Source organism: Leuresthes tenuis, unplaced genomic scaffold, assembly GCF_036924035.1.
Source record: "Leuresthes tenuis unplaced genomic scaffold, fLeuTen1.0.hap1 SCAF_9, whole genome shotgun sequence".
Taxonomy (NCBI): Eukaryota; Metazoa; Chordata; class Actinopteri; order Atheriniformes; family Atherinopsidae; genus Leuresthes; species Leuresthes tenuis.
The window spans coordinates 18232866-18252729 of NW_027325363.1; the positions used below are offsets into that span (position 1 = coordinate 18232866).

At 40.7% G+C, this 19864-nt stretch overlaps 1 non-coding gene across 1 annotated transcript; it reads right to left on the reverse strand.

Moving 5' to 3' along the window:
• Positions 1–940: 940 nt before the first annotated feature.
• Positions 941–1013, reverse strand: trnar-ucg (transfer RNA arginine (anticodon UCG)). Its single transcript has one exon. It is a non-coding gene; the product is annotated as a tRNA-Arg (tRNA).
• Positions 1014–19864: the final 18851 nt, after the last annotated feature.

Below are 19864 nucleotides of genomic sequence, written 5' to 3' on the forward strand. Positions count from 1 at the left end.
GTAGATTCAGATGTCAGATTCAGGAAGAATAGTTTGGTTTTGGCCCTAGTGGTGGATCATTGAAACAGATCCAAAGGAAGACTTAAACTGGATGAGCTCCTTTCATGGAATCCTTGACTGTAGGCTTGACTTTCGGACTATGCCTCCTCTTCCTGATTGTGAACCAGCCAGCCTTGGGTCCCGGCTGTGTTTATGCATTTACATAAAGTGACTTACACTGGTAGGCAGTTAGGGTAAGGGGGTCTTGCCTGAAGACCCCCACTGGAGGTAGTACCTTTCATGCAGGTGATTTGAACCCAGGTCACCCACATGAAAGGTGGCAATCTTACAGAGAAACAGACCATCTAAAACAGCATGTTTTTAAGAGGATTTCTGACAACGGAACTAGCAAAGTACTTTACAGCTTCCACTTACTTCCACGTACTTTACAGCTGCCAATTATCTATGTTGCCCGTGTTGTTTGCTGACTATGATCGTTGGTGTCTCTAATGCCATATTTCTATAGAGTATAGAGCTGCCTCTTAACAGGGTTTTGTCCTGTTTGGAAAATCTATTTGAAACATGGACAGGTTGATGGTGAACCACAGGCTTGTCTTCCTGACTGTGTTTATGTTTATGTATTTACATAAAGCGAATTACACTGTTAGGTCTTGCCTGAAGACACCTACTGGAGGTAGTACCTTCTATGCAGGGGATTTGAACCAAGGTCACCCACATGAAAGATGGCACTCTTACTGGATTTAAACAGCATGTTTTTAAGAGGATTTCTGACAATAACTCAGCACCCAAAGTGGTGCCGTCTCTCAGAAAGATTGCCAACATAACTAGCAGAACTTTACAGCTTCCACCATGACTTTATTTGCTAAGAACTTACCCAGTACCCTGCTCATGATTCGAAGCTAGCTTTTATACAGTAATGACAGCATACAACTAAACAGTGCAACCACGAAGGGACTCGAACCCTCAATCTTCTGATCCGAAGTCAGACGCCTTGTCCATTAGGCCACGTGGTCAACTACGCAATCTAGATTTGCATATCGGGCTGGTTGTCTCCCCAGAGGGTGTGTTCATGCTAATGAGGGATTGCGTTTTTCAGTCTCCCTGGGGAAGTTTGTAACAAGGAGCTGGAGAGATGTGTCAGGCGGAAAGTAGATTCAGATGTCAGATTCAGGAAGAATAGTTTGGTTTTGGCCCTAGTGGTGGATCATTGAAACAGATCCAAAGGAAGACTTAAACTGGATGATCTCCTTATAAGGTGCACATTGACGAGTGACTCAACATAACGATGATTTTATTACTGTCGAAAGTAGTGAAAACAAAAATGGATATGTATTTATTTTATCAGAAATAACCTTTTGTGTTAACATATGAAGTGGTGTGTGCTCTTAGCAATCTGTCATGTTGCAACCATCTGGATGAAAGGACGAAGCAAAAAGCAGCTCTAGACACGGCCTTTTTTCCCAGTTATTATGACAATAGCTTTTAAAAGTGCACAGTGGTCATTTAGATGCAAACTGCAACTGCAGGACTTGAATGCTGCCCAACAAACTATCAAATTAGTGCTTGTTGCAGTTACTTCTGGCTTGTCTTTGATAAGTACGGGGACTGAACCTATGACTTTGGCATTATTAGCACCACAATCGAACTGTCTGAGCTAACAAGCCCCATGCAGATTTTATGAAGCAACTATCTTCCTGCTAAATGTTTTCAGAAGCGGTCAAGTTGCTTCAGTGTATCATTTTAAATGGGCATTTTGCCACCATGTGTATATATTTGTATTTATATTTATGCTCATTCTTTTATTTTTTTCTATGCTCATTCTGTAGATTTTTATACTCATTCTGTAAATTTAACTCTTCAATAATTTTAATTCTATTTTTGTACAACTGTCCTTGAGCCAAATAAAACGTAATTTTGTTCTATGTACACTGTAAGTGGATGTCTGAATGACAAATAAAAGTCAAAGTCAAATGGAAAACAACATAAAAAGTTCATGAGGTGCCATCCTATTACAAGATAAATTCTTGCAGAATGATTATAAAGCTGAATGCAAGTGCTGATGCAATATTACATCATCTATTAGGCATTCTCAGTCTTATCTGATGCAGTCTGTCAGTAACGTTGCCAGGTACTTTGATTATTCAGATGACAACAACAGTTTTCGGGGGTGATGCACTTTCATTGGACACCAAGATTATATCCAGGGTGAAGGATGTACTTTTATGCTTGACTTATTCCAACATGGATGGGAAGTCTTAAAAGTACAATAGGTGGCATTATACCGACTGACAAGTTTGCACGCCAACTCCATCCCCTGAGAAAGACCCTGAGATATAAATGGTTTACTCTGGATCCATCTATTTTGCCACGTTCATACAAGAAGGATAAAGTATTTCATGCTTATCAACAACAGAAATCAAGAGAAGAGAAGGCAGCAACTAAAACCGTCAGATTGGGGTAGGCTCCGGGATTCTTTCTGGTGATATATCAAGATCAGACAGGATTTGAGAATGACAGGGAGTGTGACACTGGGAGTAGGTGGAGTGTGGGAATGGTTGAACTCCCACTGAAGAGGTGAAAAAGACTGAAAGATGTGGATTTGATGAGAGATAAAATGACAGGAGTGCATTGTAAAGTGGGGATTACAAAATCCCTCTAGTGTTCATGGACTTTTTTTTATTCACCCAGGGATTAACTCTGTGCAGCACAGGTTATAATATCAGTTTAACAATGAATATCTGTTCAGATGGAATTATTTTACCCAACACAGGATAGTCTGGTTGTTTCTGTACCAGTGTGTGGCATGCCTACGGTATGATGATTGGCAGCCTTGTGCAGGGGTAATAAAGCAGCTCTTTCCTCTGTCTGTCAGAGCATAGAGCTCACATTCACCGGCCGCCAACGGACACAGCTTGGTTTGGTTTACTGAAGAGGACATATAAAAAATCCTGTTTCTTTTGTAATCATCCCAAAGCTCTATTTGATATTTTAATCCTGTCTCACCTTACCCCCGAGTCTCAAAATTGAGTATTCCAGCAATGTGGAAAAAACAACACAATAGTTTACATTTGGCTAAAATCTAAAAGTACATTTTTCCACTGAGAATGTTTTTGTTTTTGTGGAATAACTAAAAAGTCCACATCAAATGTAATTACTCGTGCCCAATTCAAAAAGGAGCCACTCACAGTCACAGTTGGATCACAAACTAGATTTCAAACCAGATAAACAACAGAAAACCTTTTTTCAATAGGCTCTCTATGCACTCACTGAGTCTGCCCAGTTGACTTTTGTACAATGCATAAAAGACCTTACTTCAGGAGCATTTTACGCTCGTGGCACAACTTACACCTCGCAGAAATACCAGAGGTGTCTTTATCTGAGCACTGACCCTGTGCAGCATTTTCATGTCATTTGCATCTGGTTGCAATTATATCAGCACAGGGAGAAAATGAAGCCTATACATTGGAACTCGGCTCACCTCGTGCCCTCATCTTAAACTGAGGCACGGGGGAGATTAGGAGACATGCAGGGGAGAGGATGATGTGAGATAAAGTGCCCCTATGCCAAACTGTACACCAGAAAACTGATCTCAGAGATAATAAAGATCTAAAACACTGATGTTCAGGTTTCAAGCCGGTAACTTTGACTCATAACAACCTCCTCAATGCAGCGGGCATAAAAGGAAAACCCTGAATGGATCTGACATGTGGAGGAGTGAGAGATAGGGTGAGTGAATAAACAGGAAGAAAAAAAGACAAGGCTTTTAGTGTTTCCAGTGAGACTTGTCAGCGGTCTCATCTTGTCTGTGTCATGGAGAGAGCTGTGTACACAAACATAAACACCATTCAGACCTGTTATTTTTATTCAAAGGAGTTTTTTTTTTCCTTTTTCTGTTTTAAATTTTCTCCTCGTGCCATCGCTCAGGTACCTTTGCAGCTATAAAAGTATTGCGATCTTCAAGAAAAAGAGCAACGAAGAAAAGTTTGTGTATTCATGCAAATAAAAGCTGCCTGGCTGCTGACTGCAATACAAACCATGAAATGTCAAATGATTCAAGGCTGCATCAACTCTCAATAATTTAATTATTTCGAGTTGGCAGTCTAGCTTGAACAATGAAAATAAACACAAAGACTACACTTAAAATAAAGTAAAAACCTAAAAAGATGAGTACACTAGCACAAAAGACCATCATTTTCTTGGGTACCTATGATCCAATATAAATGTCTGTCTAGAGCTGCATTAATCTTTATTAATATATATTAACATATATATATATATATATATATATATATATATATATATATATATATATATATATATATATATATATATATTATTGGAGAGTTTGCAACACAAAGTCTTTTCCAGAACATCCCAAAGGTGCTCAGTGGGGTTAAAGTCTGAACTCTGTGGCAGCTGATCCATGTGTGAAAATGATGTCTCATGCACCATGAACCACTCTTTTACCATTGGATACCATTTCACCTGGACCTGATGGATCCTGGAATTTTCCTATTGAAATATGCCTGTGCCATTGATGAAGGGAAAAAAATCTACTGATAGAAAAACCTGGTCATCTCAGTAAATTCAAGTTGTCACCTGACCCCGTCTTTGGTAAAATAAAGTTGCTGAACTTGGATCTTTACCAACTGAAGCAACCCCAGATCAAAACACTGTCCCTGCATGCTTTTCCAGTTTGCACTTGGCATGATGGGTGCAGCACTTCATCCCCCCACTCTTCTTACCCTGGTGCGTCCCTACCTCTGAAACTGAGTAAATCTGGCCTCGTTAGACTACAGGATATTTTTCCATTGCCAATCGTTATGCTCCTTTGCAAATGTAACCCTTCCTTTTGTATTAGCCTCACTCATAAGTGGTTTTCTAAGGCCCAGACAATTGTTTAGTACCAAAACACGAGTTCTCATCTCATTGGTGTATGTAAAAGCTCTTCCTTTCACTATCAAGAACAATAATTTGACCCCTCTGAAACAGAGTAAGATGTTTTCCACCGCCACCGGATGTCTTCCAACATGTTGTTTAAAGAATGAGAAGCTCACAGAAAAAGTTAGAATGAATTAAATGACTTGTTACCAGCTGAAATGTATTCTACTTTTCCAATAGGAGACTCTTACCCGTTTATCCAGGTGATGACTTTGGCCAGTCAGTGTATTTGGTTGTTTGATAGCTGTGGTCACACAGTCTGTACTCTGTGTATAAAGAGCCTTACATCCCTTCATTAGGTATTTTAGAAAACATAGACTTCTAGCTTTTTACCCTCATCATCATGTTTTTAATTCTTTTTTATAATGTGTCGTTCAGCTAACTTATTCAATAACTGATGGGAGCACACAGGCCTCTGGCATGGTCCCTTCTATGAATCTGTGGCGTGCGTTCCTTGCATTTAGCTTATTCTGTGAAATGTACCGTGGGCTCAACAATGAAAAGATTGTGAGTATGATCTCTGCTCAGGGCACCATCTTTCTTCCCACACAGAAGACGAATTGTGTCTTGCCGAATCACAAAAGGAAAAACCTCATAGATAACTAATCTCTAATCTCATAGATGCGCACAAAACAAGGCTGGAAAATGATCACACCTCCCACACTGTAGGATATTTCATTGAGCCAGAACCAGAAGCAACAATTCACATGAATCTTATGCGATTTCATGTGATCTTGTCATGAATCAGATGGAAACGATATGTAGAATGTTGTACAACAGCTCTCTGAAACTTTAGAAATATGCTGTAGTCAGAAAAACAATAAACAAATGCTGAGGGTTGAATGAGCCTGAGATAAAAAATAAAAATAAGAAATGAAGTATGAAAAGATGGGCTCAGCACCAAGGTCTCAGGTGTCATTTCCTCCTCCTAACGTTAGAACAAGTTAATCTGGGTTAAATCAGACTAAAATTTCCATAAACAGGGCCTAGTGTAAACATTTAAAGAAAGTTAGAAGTATAAGAACCATCCCAAGCATGCTCTAGTATGCAGGAGCATGGACGATAGCACAGGCTACCACAGAATGATTAAAGGTGATGACTGTCATTATACCTCAGCTGCCTCAAAAAACAGAGATGTTTTTACACCAGTGCCCTCTCGGTCATTGGCCCAGTCCAGGTGGGCATAGATGCGATGAAGCGGGAAGATGATGACATCTTCAACACCAAGTCTGAGCTGGTAGGCAAACTCAAGGGGGGTCAGAAGTCGTTCTACCATGAGTTGGAGCTGGTCCAGAATGAGTCTCTTGGTCTGTAATCCTTTGAGCTGTTGGGATGGGGATCTTCTGCACAGCAGTGAGGCTCAATGTCTTCAACAGCTCAGAGACTCTCTGAGGAATCTGCCTCATCCTGAAGACATAGTGTTCTCCACAAAGTCGGGGAGGACAGGATTTGAGGACTCAGGAGCTCACAGCATTGGGGCGTCAAGCCATGCCTGTGTCAACTGTCCTCTGTTGTCTCTGAACATGGTCAACAGTGAAGGACACTGTAGAGGTGACAGCTGGGGGAGGGGAAGGTGGGGGAGGAGGAAAGTGCAGTCATGGGTGGGAGCAGGCCTCTCACAGGAGTTTGAGGGGTTGTGAGGAGGGGGGTGGCAGCTGTCGTTCAGAAAGTGGGGTGGTCAATCTCCCATTTGGAGGGTTGGCGGTCGGATCCCTCACTTCCCAAATCCACATGTCCAAGATTCCTTGGGCAAGACACTGAACCCCACATTTCCCCTGATTGATTCATCACTGTGTGAGTATATGAAAAAAACTGCATAGACTTTGTGTGGTTAACAACACTCAATCGCATTCTCTCCTGAAACTTATGTAACAATGGTAATCCTCCATGACTTTGACTGAGGATTGAGTCTGTCATCAGGTACATACCATGTTCTTACAATGGGGCATGTTTTTTTTTTAATATGGTGGAACTAAAGCCTTTTTTTTTAATAAAAATAACTGTTCAGCTCATAATACAATTACTTAGTTTGAATGCATTTTCTAATCTTTTGATAGTGAAGTTCCATGTGAAGTTGCACATAGGTCAACTCGCTTCTATTATATAGTTAGAATACAGATATGAGACTGGTACCAAACGATGTCTGCTTGTTTGCTGTCTTTCTCGGGGTAGATGGTGAAAGTGGGCTTTTTGTTGGCCTGACTCATTTTAGTTTACAGAGTGGTCTGGTTCATGTTTGCTTGGCACAGTGGCAGAGTTGGAGGGTGGAATGTAGCCTCTACTAAAACTGAAGAAAACCATCCTCTGGTGATGCAATAGGTGTGTTATGGGTACATGTATGTTCAAGAGTCACTCAGTTTATTTTAGAGCTGGAAAAGAAAGAGTGTGAACTTGGTGGCTGAAGCCAGGATCTCACCAGTGTTGCGGTACTTGTTCTCTCAGGATGCGTATGGAGGCCTGTGAAGTACATTTCTAGGTTAACAAACTGACTGCTGCGGCCACCAAGTAGAGGTTAGCAGTCATGATCGTGTATATAGGGCACAATGTAACAGTAACCCCCCCATAAACCACTAAAACGAGCTAGATTTAATTGAGAGCTTCCTCAGATAGAACCTCAATTGAACAACAAAATGGTTAACAGAGCGTTTTAGAGACTCTAATCGGCTAAAGTGTCTGTCTCATGAGACGTCAGCAGAGCCGCTCTTGGCTCATTATTCTCAGAATTATGGTTTCTTTTATGCCTTACTGACAGCTTGACTTCATATGAATTATCAGAGGTTTTCCAAATTCGCTCCATTTTTAGGCTTTCTCCTTAAGAATAAAGTTGTTCATATTCGCTGAACCTGTCCGGACCAATTTATGTGAACCATTCAGATCTGCTTTAAGCATGTACATGTGCTTGTAAATATTCTGTGTGTCTGCACGCTTGTTTTCTCAGCTTGTCAGGTGATGTGTTTTTAGGAGAGCTGCCACTTTGAAGAGAATTAATCAGCCAGAGCGTATCCTGTCAACATCCAGTGATGCGCTTTGCTGTGTTCTTGATGCTATCAAGTTGGCAAAGCAAACCTGCTTGGTCTTCACGGAAATATTGGTCGTTCTCAGCTCTCCTCATAAATATAGTCAACAAGGTTTTTCCAAATTTCACAGCTGTTGGAGAACTTTAAGGATTGAGAACAACATTCATTTTGTAAAAGAACTTTATTGAAGAGATTTTCAGCCAGATTCAGGTTTGATCAACCCCTCCTTTCTTTCAGGATAAGCACTTATGAGTCACGATGTGTGTTCACCTGTAGGAGAGTTTCAGTTTAAGTGGGCTGGCTCGCTCATTTACAGCATGTGTCTCAATTGTTTCCTTTGACCTGATACAGCTCTGTACAGGACGTGTTTCCACAGGGAGGTGTAGTTAGGACTTAGTATTGCTCCAGCGTGCCAGGGAGCAGCGAAGCGCAAGTCCATCAGTCCATCTGTCATGGCCCATCAGTGAATCCAGCCAGGGCTGTATTTCTTACAGCTAAATTGAGCAGTTAGTGAGAAGGACTGAGCTGCTACATGTTAACTTAGCATGTAAACGACACCTTTTTTACGACTTTGCTAATTTATGATATCTGTAGTTTCATCATATCTTTGTAGTGTCACTTTTCTTTAACACCCATGAAAAAGTCATGTTTAAAGTCATCTGTCAGATAGTTTGCTCCAGTTTTCATCTTTGTGACTAATGTTTTCACTTGCAGCTGCTCTGGTCACCTTTCTTTCTTAATCTCCTCTGCTTGATATTTTGCGGCTCCTGTAGGTGAGAATTTATCAGACAGCTGCTCAGGTCCACATGCTTTGTTAGACTGTTAACACATAATAAGGCCACGCACTCATGTAAACATCAAAGGCCATCCTTGTTCAGTCGAGGAAATGTCCTCTGTGTTGTTGCTTTGAACACATTCACCTTTACTGTGACTGGTGTGAGGAGATGGAGTGTTCCTGGGACGATGTGTCAATATTGAACCCACTGCAAATCCAAAACTCACACAAAACACGTATGCACTTTTACACACACTCAAACCTATATATACAGCCAAGGTCTTGGCACGTCTGAAAAGAACTCTTTGATGGTGCGGCCCTCGTTCCTCATTTGCCGTTTTAGTTGGCATTGAGTTCTCCTGTGGTCCTCTGGCCCCTGCACACACACACATATACAGAAATGCACGCACACAAAGTCGCGAAAGCTTCATGGAGTCTGCAGGGAGTCAAACTGCTCTCACCTGTTGTCTCTGGCAGCCTTAGAGGAGACGATTAGCGCCCGGCACTGACAATCTGCTCTTTGTTCCCCTCTTTCTCCCCCCCTGCCATCTCATACTTACAGTCTGTCGCTTCTGCTGCTCATTACTCCGTCCTTTGCCTGGTCTTCTGCTTCTTCTGTTTCTACCTCTTAGAGTCTCTCTTTGTCTGTGTGTCCATCCAGTCTGTTGACTATTTCTGTCTCCCTCCCTCATTCCTCTCACTCTCCCTGCTTCTATCCATCTCAAATGCCCTTGTGACCATGAGGGCAGCGTGTGGAAAACAGTTGAGCACTTTACCACAGGTCAGCGGCATAATCCCCCTCAAACACGCTTCGTGAGGGCACCGCACGCATGTGCTGCAGTGGTATCATCACTGGGCAGTCACGACTGAAGCCAGATTTAACTCTGTTTAATTTGTATTGATATTGAGACGTGGAGGTCAAATGTTTTAAACATTAGAAAGGATGTACACTACTGGGATACAGAATGCAGCGCATGTTCCACTCTGAATGCATTAGCAAGTATTAGTTAGGCCCGTTCATCATTTACTGGAATCTGATGGTGTAACTGAGCGGTGCACAAGCTTCAGACCGCCCAATGTGACATTTCCACAGAGTGGATGACTGACATACAGCTGTGTAAACTGAACTTTGTGACCAGAGGGCATGACCTCTGTGAGATCTCGGTGAGTCGAGCAAAAGCTCCTCGGTACGAAGAAAACATAGTGAACAGCACTGATAGGGGAGTCAGGTGCAGGGTGCAAATGCATGCTAATCATCATAATATCAGCTGCATTCAAAGACAAAAACAGCTACTGCTGAGAACAAGAAAACTCTGCTATGTTAAATGTAGTGAAATGAAGCCTTGTAATATGTTCTTGTAATTTCTGTTTATAACGAATCTAACAGACCAGATGGTTTCGCTGAATGAACCATCAGGAAACCATAATCAGATAATGCTTGCAGGTGATTAGATCAACCAGTCAAATTAACAAAATGGACCCAGTTAAAAAAAATGCTTTTTACCTGTTAAAAATACTGTTAAAACTATTTTTTCACTGAAGAAAAGCCTTCGCTGTAATCTGTCCAATGAGGATGAGGACAGCGAAAATGTCCTCATTGAAATAAATGAGGACATTTTCGCTGTCCTCATCCTCATTGGATTTTCTCTAGTTCTGATGTGACTAATGCCTATAGCATCTTTGCAATAACTTCAGAGCTGCCATTGTTTGCTCACTGTCACATGTAAAAGCCACAAATAGCTGCCTGTAAAACAGGCTGATTGGTTCAAAACAACTGTGCCTCAGCCACATACACACGGCTTAAACGTGCAAGATGGATTCTATTGCGATTGTGTTTGAGATCTTACAAATCTGATGAGAATCGAGCTGTCCTCTTAAGTTTAAGAATATGGGCTGAAACACCGGTTAAGATAAACTGTTTAATAAATATCTGACAGTTGACAAGGTGAAGTTTAAGTTTTGCTGCAAGTTTGAGAGCAAGAAATAATGGAAACGGCTGCAGTGAAGCTGCATATTGAATTGAATTTTATATTCAGAAAGCAGTTTGGGTGTCCAAGTTCTAGTGTTCTATGATCTGGTTTAGTTTAGCTGAGGAAGAGGTCCAGAAATGAATTTGGTGACAGTTCAAGTGAATAAACTAAAAGAAGGGTCAGTTGAAGTGTAAAACCAGCTGTAGAGAACACGTGGGTATTTAAATTGGCACTTGATTATAGTATGCAAACATGTAGTCCTATGGCTCAAATAAGATTGACCTTTAATTGTATATGACACCTTCTTTCCTTAAAAGCTTGATTTGCATAAAGGAAATCATCTTTAGAAGTTGATTTACAATTTTGAGAAGAAAGGAATAACCTTACAAGGCAAACATACAAATTACATGTTTGCACAAATCTGATTTCCTGAATAAGCAGCCAACACTAAGTGTAATGAAAACACCCTCTTTGACATGCAGCAGACAGGGTGTTCTATGGAGGACTGACACTGCCATAATAAGAAATGAATAAATTAGTTGATAAATGATGATAAATAGATAAGTTTACATGATGAGAAATGTGACTACAAATGACTTGGAAAATGTTTCATGCAAAAATAATTTGACGGAATGTGAAACAGATACATTTTTCTGCTATGATTGTAAACTGCATTCATTTACGCTTATGTCTTAGTTGCTATTTATTTACTTTGTCACTTAGTTTTAATTTTTGTTGATTTTTTGATCGGAATATATATATTTCTTTCTTTGTTAGTTTGTCACTCTTGTGTTTATTTCTGTATAGTTACCCTTTCTTATTGATCAATTTATTTCCTCCAAATCATTTACTTATTTATTTTATTTGGACTACAAATAGACCACAAATAGGAACAATAACACAGGCGTAAATTAATGAAGTTTCACATTAAAGCATCATGATGTATTTATGTCACATTCTATTAAAATGGGAACTCCGGTATTTTTAAACCTAGACCTTATTTCTGGCATGAAATACGTTTCTCTACTCACCGAGAACAGTTTGGTGAAAGTTGGCGTCCATCAGAAGCTATTTAGATAACTCGCGATTGGCGTAAATCCATATAATGGAGTGAACAGGGCATTATCTGTCTTTATTTCATCAATACTTTAAGAAAAATTAATGAACGAATGTGTACTATAGCTCTGTTAGCTCATAGGTGCTGTTATGTGGCTACTTGCGGCTATAGGAGAGCTAACGGAGGGATTTCTACACAGGCACTCTACTGGGACCACTTCATCCACACGCCCACCTGGAGCACAGTTTATTTACTCCTTTCTCTATGACAGTCTGCTTACTTCACACAGAGTTTGCTACTGCTAGTTTTGTGCAACACGGCAGGATATTTTTCAAATTTTGACAATGTGAACGACGACTTTGAGTAAGATGGACGTTCTTTCCGGAGTAAATGAACTGTGCTGCAGCCATGCATGTCCATGGTTTGTCGAGGCTGCATCGTCCCTGCCCTGTTCACTCCGTTATATGGATGTACGCCAATCTCGAGTTATCTAAATAGCTTCTGATAGACGCCAACTTTCACCAAACTGTTCTCGTGAGTATACAAACTTATTTCATGCCAGAAATAAGGTCTAGGTTTAAAAACACCAGAGTTCCCCTTTAAGTTGTTTTCCCATGAATTATTTCATTATTTAATTTTAGTCACATTTATCATCATATAAAGTAAATCTAAATAAATCTATTTGGACATTTATATACATTTGTATTAATATCCTTTTATTGCAGTTTCAGTCCTCCACACGTTTGAAGCAATCAGGTGCAACCCTTCAGACGAGTTAGATTTCTGTGGTCAATGTGACTGTTAGCATGAGTCCCTTATCACACCTGCTACGAAAGTATTTCCGTTTACATGGAATTGTGCAAACAAAACAGTTTGCGCAAGCACAATGTACACATAACTGAACAATGACTTAACTGTGACTGGCAAGGGGAACCCGATATATGTCGAGTTTCCTGATACACTAAGGCATTTCTCAAAGAAATTAAAAACCTCTTTAAAAGTTAAATAAAAAGTTACACATATCAGATTTATAAATGCTGCTTTAATCAACAGAACCAGTCACTCGGAGAGCTGCCCTCTTGTTTCTCTTGGCTTCTCTGAATCTGCAGCATCGTGACTTGGTTTGACTTGGCACAGCGGAGCAGCTGGAGTTCAAACACTACCTGTCAGTCCTCTGAGACTCGTGTCGTTCTGCTGTGATCTCGTTTCCTGGAAAAAGCAGCGGCAACCTGAGTCTCTACTCTGCATTTCTTCTGTATTGGGCTGTTGTGCAGACAAGCACTGCATATCACATGTATCACCTCTCGATCTCAGACTTGCTTTGAATACAAACTTAAGTGCAAATCTAACTTACTTGTACTTTACTTTAGTGCTTCCATTCCATACAGCTTTATATTTCTACTCCACTACATCTCAGTAGCAAAGATCTGTCAGTTCTCCCTCTCCCCTCTTAACTTAGTATAAGTTATGAAAGCGGTACCTGAAATCAGTTGCTCCTGCACCTGCACTCAGTCTACTCATCCACTTGCAGTATTTCAAGCCTGGCTTCAGTTTCTCTCACCTCTGGATTATTCAGTCTTGTGATGCAGTCAGCTATACAAATCTTTCTGCCTCTAGAACATTTACTTTTTTTAGCTTCTGCTATCAAGCCAGGGTTCATCAGCCATCACCACACCTGGGTGCCCATTCACCTTACTGCTGGGATACTGTAGTGATAGGAATTATTTATACCTCCATCCACTAGAGGACAGCTACGTCCTGTAAGTTAGACTTATTCCACGGTACACACAGCAAACTGGATAGCAAGAGAAGATAACATGTGAGTGTATGTGTGTTCACTGTGTTGCTCTATTACGCTAATAAAGCATGTTAATAGAACCCACGTTTCTTCAATACTATAAGAAACATTACAGATACTAGTTGTCCACCCTTTTCGGCTTTCTTTGCGGATTCACCTTAAACCTTTGGACTTTTCTATTCTAATTCATGTTACAATAAACCTGCTAAACTGGGGATAATTTCTTGGTTTGCATGTTGGGTCAGGAAGAAAATAATGATTCCTAATCATAGAAACCTGAACAGCATTATAGGCTTTTGTTCATATTATTAAGTATCATCCAGAGTGCATGATGGAAATAAGAACTTTTCTGTGTGGCAAGAGATCTATCGCATCTTACATTTAAAATACCAGATTGGTTGCTACGCCCTACAGCTCATATGAGCTTTTTCAATGTGTTATTTAATATGTTGGCCGCAAATGTCATAATGAAATGAACAAATAAGATCGCCGTAAGGTGGCTGAAGAGGAGGTGGAAGAGAATAAATAATAAATAAAGCCTCAAAGGACTGAAAGAGGGTTTACTTTCCTCTTCACACGACTGCAACTCAAAGCTTGCAGCGAAGTACAGTAAGAAGTAACAGCAAGCCATTTTTGGGATATTGCTGTGCAAACCATTGTCTTTCTGTGGTGGTTCAAAGGACTACGAGAGGGGGAAAAAGTTTTTTTTTTATTGAGAAGTGTGGCAGAGCTCTTTTACGCAGGCCATGGTGAGTTAACTATGCATGCAGAGATAAACAAATCTCGAGCACTGGAGTCACAGCAGACCATGTCAAGCAACATCTGGGGGGAATGTGTGCGTGAATGTATGCTGGCACATTTGTGTGTCCATGTGCTTTTGTGCATGGGAGCCCACAAACCATAATCTCTTGATCATCACATGATAAAGCCCAGCCCTTTAATCCATCTTACATACAAGTATAAAACGTCATTTACTAAAGATAAAAATAAGAGCGGTAAGGTTACAGTGGGGAGTGTTTAGATTTCAGGCATGCTACCACTGAAAGCATTCCCAGCACAAGTTATTGCCACTGTTGGTGAACTGGCAACTTGAGCTGAGTTTGATTTTAAATGCCAATAGATGGCCTGAAGCAAGAAAGAGCCCAAAGTAGTACTCCCTAAATTAGCCTGTCCGTTTAAACAAGACGGAGTTCCTCCGAAGACGCTGCATCCACAAAGAGAGTCTACAACATCTGCAAGCTAAAATTAGAGGTCTCTTCTTTTTTCTTCCAAACAGACAGAGCTTTGAGGTTATTTGGGTCAAAGTTCTAGCTAGTATCTCATTGTACTTCAGCCTGTCACACTGCAAAACAACCATGCACTTTGTTGTCACATTTTGTTTAATTTTGCACGGTCAAAAAATAAATTCTTTTTATATCTAAATAATCTCTTCCAAGAGTTTTCATCTGTGTGAGGTCCATATTTTTCTCTTGGGATGGGACCAATTGGAGCCTGACCAATCTGAATCTACTTTCAAAAAAGCCTAGTCCTGAATAAATGTCTTGAGACAGTGCACAATGTTCACAAGGTACTTTAGCGCTCAGCAGTCAGCTTGGTTTACATACACTGAAGAGTCGAACTACAATCACAACACAGCAGCAAAAGCTATTAATTGACTGACATGTTCAATGTGGATTGTGTGAGAAAACATCCACTTTCTGTGTGGGAAATTGTTTAAGTTTAGCCGAATTCTCTGCACAGGTGTTGTCTTTAAGATGTTTTCAAAGGAGATTTTGTCAGATGATGCTGCAGTTATGAAAGTTAGGATTTTATTAGAGCAGAGTGACAGTCTGGAGATGCTTTCGGTGATATGTGGTCTTAATGGGTTCATCTTTAATCACAGTTTCTGCCACTTGTAGCGGTCTGACAAAAGTAGCAGAAAAAATATGTGAATGAGAGCAGCTTTATTGGGAATTTGGCTGCATTGAAATACAATTACTCTTCAGGTTTTCAACAAAAAGAGTAAAACAGATCATGTGTAGGGGACCTGGGGCCATTTGAGTCATTATTAGGAGCATATTAGCCCGGTTTTGAAAGGTCTGTTGGTGTATGATTACAGCCAACAGGAAGAAACATGTTTGATTTTAGTCATAGTAACACAATAATTAGGGAGTTTTTTTGTGCCATGCATGCTTACTGACACCCTCCTGCTTGCAGGTCAGGACTGGTGGATAATCAAGGCCCACCAGCAACTGTCCTTTGCCACATTTGAAACAGCGAACGAACATGCTTTCCTTGCTGAGGCCTGCCCACTTAAAACTTAAGGCTATGAGTTCATGGTGCTTTGAAAAACTTCAGGTTGCAAACAGAGATGGCTGAAGCATGTTGGAACAATGGTTGTATAAAATATGCAGAACCATATATTTACAGAAATTTGAAAAGGAAAATGTTCTTAAAAGTTACACTTACAAAAAAAACTGAGCATCACAATATGGAGCCAGGAGCTGAAACTCAAACAAAATACATAAGATTTCAACTTGCAAACAAATTTGATCATGTCATCACATTTCATTGTTTACCACAAGCAGACATACTGAGAATCATCACTTTGTCTCATTAAAGGCTCACTTTTTCAGTTCAACGGCATAGAAAACATCTGGATTCCTCACATGATTGGTATTCAGTGCAAAGCAACTTTGAGGTATGTCATAGTTTTTTGCCAGCAGGCAAAAGTGAAACGAGGCACTTTCATGCAAAACTAAGTCAAGGCTGAAGCCATGAAATGTTATTAGGTAAAAAGGTGTACTCATTGCCAATGTGTGCTTTTAACTTCTCGAGATCAGTGCACAATATTTGGATGTTTGTAACAGAACAGAATGTGAGGAGCAGCATAAAGAAGACTGACTTGAAATTTTAAGCGTATTCTGGCTCAGCGCCTTTTTTCAACTGATGCACCAAACAGTCATTTTCACATGCTTCCAACTGGAGCTGCTCTGCCTACCCTGATCTTTTTCCTCAAGAAGCCATATACATGATGTCATCTGAACACATTCAGGATGCCAGACTTGTCAACAAACTTAACACTCCCCAGACTTCAGCGGCATACTGACATCTCCTCCATAATGAGTGAAAAAGGAAACAAGGTGCGTCCATTTAGTTGCATCAACTTTTTGACATAAATCTGAACATACCTTTTTCTCTACTTAAGTCACACGATGAGGGGTACCAGGGGGGAAATAGTTTGTTTGAGTGGCTTTTTTCTGTGTGTTACTACATGTTAATAGACTTTGTCTTTTGACAGAAAATGACTTTGCTTTGTTACAGATGCAGGACTGTATCAATCAGCAGCATCAGCACACCCCAGATGTCAAGGGATAGTGTGACACACACACACACACTCTCACACACTCACCTAGTGATACTGACAGACTGCAAGAGGTAGGTTACAGATTCTGGGAACACACACATGCACGAAACTTAAATGGAATTGGATTGAGTCCAGACTTCTTCCCCCACCACCAACTGTCAGTCATATCACACTGCAAACAAAGAATGCAATAAGTACCAGCTAATTAAATCAAACTTCATACACTCTCAGAAGCTAATACCGCTTCACAGCTTATATTTCTGTTTTCATGCCGTCGTCATCCAACACTGGGGAACCGATAGCTTTCGTACCTTTCTCTAAGCACTCATCTCATTCACACACACCAGCAGGAGTAACAGTTCAGATAAACACAGATGCCAAAACCTGTTTGGCCGGTGACCCCTGAGCTAGCATGGTGCGCTGTAATTAAAGTACATTAACACATGCAGCACAACTGTTTTCTCCTTCACTGCTGACTGTTTTCCTCTGCTACAGTATTATGTATTAGGATGTATCAGTGTCCTGTATAATACCCCCTCGTTTGATGTGCTGATCTTCAATCATCCTGCAGTGGTGGGGTGAGAAACATCAGACAGTTTTACCCTTTGGCCAACTCAGGTTTCAGGATGCTATAACTTTTTGAACTTTAAGCTCTGTCCGTGGGATTTTTTCTTCTCGAAGGGAAGCATTTTATTCCTGGTGACAGGTGACCAGAGAGATGTGGCAGGGCTGATTGCGGAAGTGGCTGAGCTGTGAAAGTCAAGATGTTTAAAAAGCTTGGTGTGGTCCCAGTGAAAAGTATAGGGTAAATGGTTGAAGCAGCTTAACTTAACTTTATAAACAGCTGTAAAGGTAGAGAGCTAAAGAACCCCTCTTTATCAAATTTCAATGGTTCAAATTCCCCAAAGATCCTGCAATTAATACAAACCAACTGATATGAAGAGAGCATAGGGCTTCCAGGACCTCAGGGTGTTTTTGGTCCTTGGGCAGCTGCCTGTTTTTCTCTCCTCATTGTCGTTTATGCAGGGAAAGGCCTCTGAAGCCATTATGATCTATAACTGAGCCTGAGAACACATTTTTCTTCAACAAAGTCACTACAATACTATATTTTCATACAAAGTGTTGACCTCATTTTCATAGTCACATACAAAAATTGAATTGTTTAATGAACTCAAACAAACATAAAGTCCTCATCTTGTGCAGTTCAACACACAGACACTATTTTAAAGTAAATTCCTAAACCATGGGATTTGGAATTGTTTGCTATTGTTTGATCCCTGTGCATTTCCCACAGTTTGTAGGAATGATACCAAAAATGGTGCATAGATAAAACAAGAGCTTGGCATTGCAGTTGTCCGTGTCTGATCAGGCTCTGTCCGTGACGTCCAGCCCCTGGTCGTGGTAGGGGTCTGTGGTCTGAGCACCATGGAAACTGCCCATTGGGCCTCAGTGGGGAGGATCATCATGCACACACACACACACACACACACACACACACACACTCCGTTTTCTTTGTTTCTGTTGGACCACCGTGTAGGAATTCGCTTATTTGTGGAAATGTTAAGAATTCAAGCAATGAAGTTTAATGTGAACCAAAAACTTCCCGAGCAGTGCTGGTGTCACCCTGATAGCTCAGTACAACAAGGCTCTGATCAAGTATTTGGTTATTATTGTAATTTCTCAACTTTTACCACACGAAATGCTACAGAAATTGCTTGTGAAAAACTTTAAACCTAATGAATAAAGACTTCATGCTAGCCTTGAGTATATGACAGCGAGCAAACCCCCCCCCTCCCTTATTCATTTTTTCCCACATGGCTGAATCTCATTTCCCTCAGCAGACAATGGCCTCTCTGTGTCCACTGTTGAACGTTTTCTCACCTATCCCAAATGCTCCTGCACACTCTGATTGTCACACCCACACAGGTGCAGAGATACCAGTCTACTTTTCATGTTGATGCCTTTTGAAACACACAGAGACAAACACGCATGAACTCATAAATGCAGACACACATTTACAGCCAAAGAAGCGGAAAGCAGCAATATCGGTGGTGTGATACCATCCCGAGGATGCCAAGGCAGAACTCAAGTGTGGCACATGCCTTTGATGTGAATCCAGAGCATAGGCATGTAACAAACGTAGATACCAAATTACACCCTGTCCTGCTTTGATCTCTTTAAACCCCACGCCTGCCTCTTCAGAGGTAATAAGATTGTGTGTTTGTGTCAGAGTGTGTATGGAAGTGTTCTGGAGGTTTGTGTACGTGTTTTCCTGCTCAAACACACACATGTGTGTGTTTGCATGCATGAGTGCAAATGTGTTACAGTGCATGCAGCGGATGTCTGTTGCAGGGTTGTTCGTGCTGCTGCATTACAGCGCCTGGCTGCAGGGAACTAAACCCTGGCAGCGGCTTGTACGCGCCTGGTAAAAACATGTTCCTGGAGACCTTCTGCTCAGTTTGTCTTGTCGTCACATAGTCCGCAGCGGACTCCCCACTCTGCCTTCACAGCCGATGATGATCAGGTTGCATCTTGGATTTCCATCTGAACCACCCTCTAATCTCATGACTGTCAAGCGTGAATGGAACCACTTCTCAGGCCTGTAAGGTCACCCCCTCACAGGAATTAGCACAACTCATGTTAATGTGTCCCTCATTACCAAATGGTGTCTTGAGTTTTTTTTTTTTGGTACAGTGAGTGAGCATATAAAAAAAAATGTGAATCAAACTGGGAGGAAATGATTTTGTAATTATGAATGCAGTTAAAGGTTATGGGTTAAATACTTGCTTCCTGCTCTGCTGTAACTTTAAATGTGATTTTTTTTTACATTTAATGCAGAAAAAAACATACACATTCAAAATTCTCACAAGTCAAAGATCTTTATGAAAGTATCTTTTTATATATTAATTATAATATTTCTTTGGCAGACAGTGGAACAGTGGAGACATACAATGAATGCA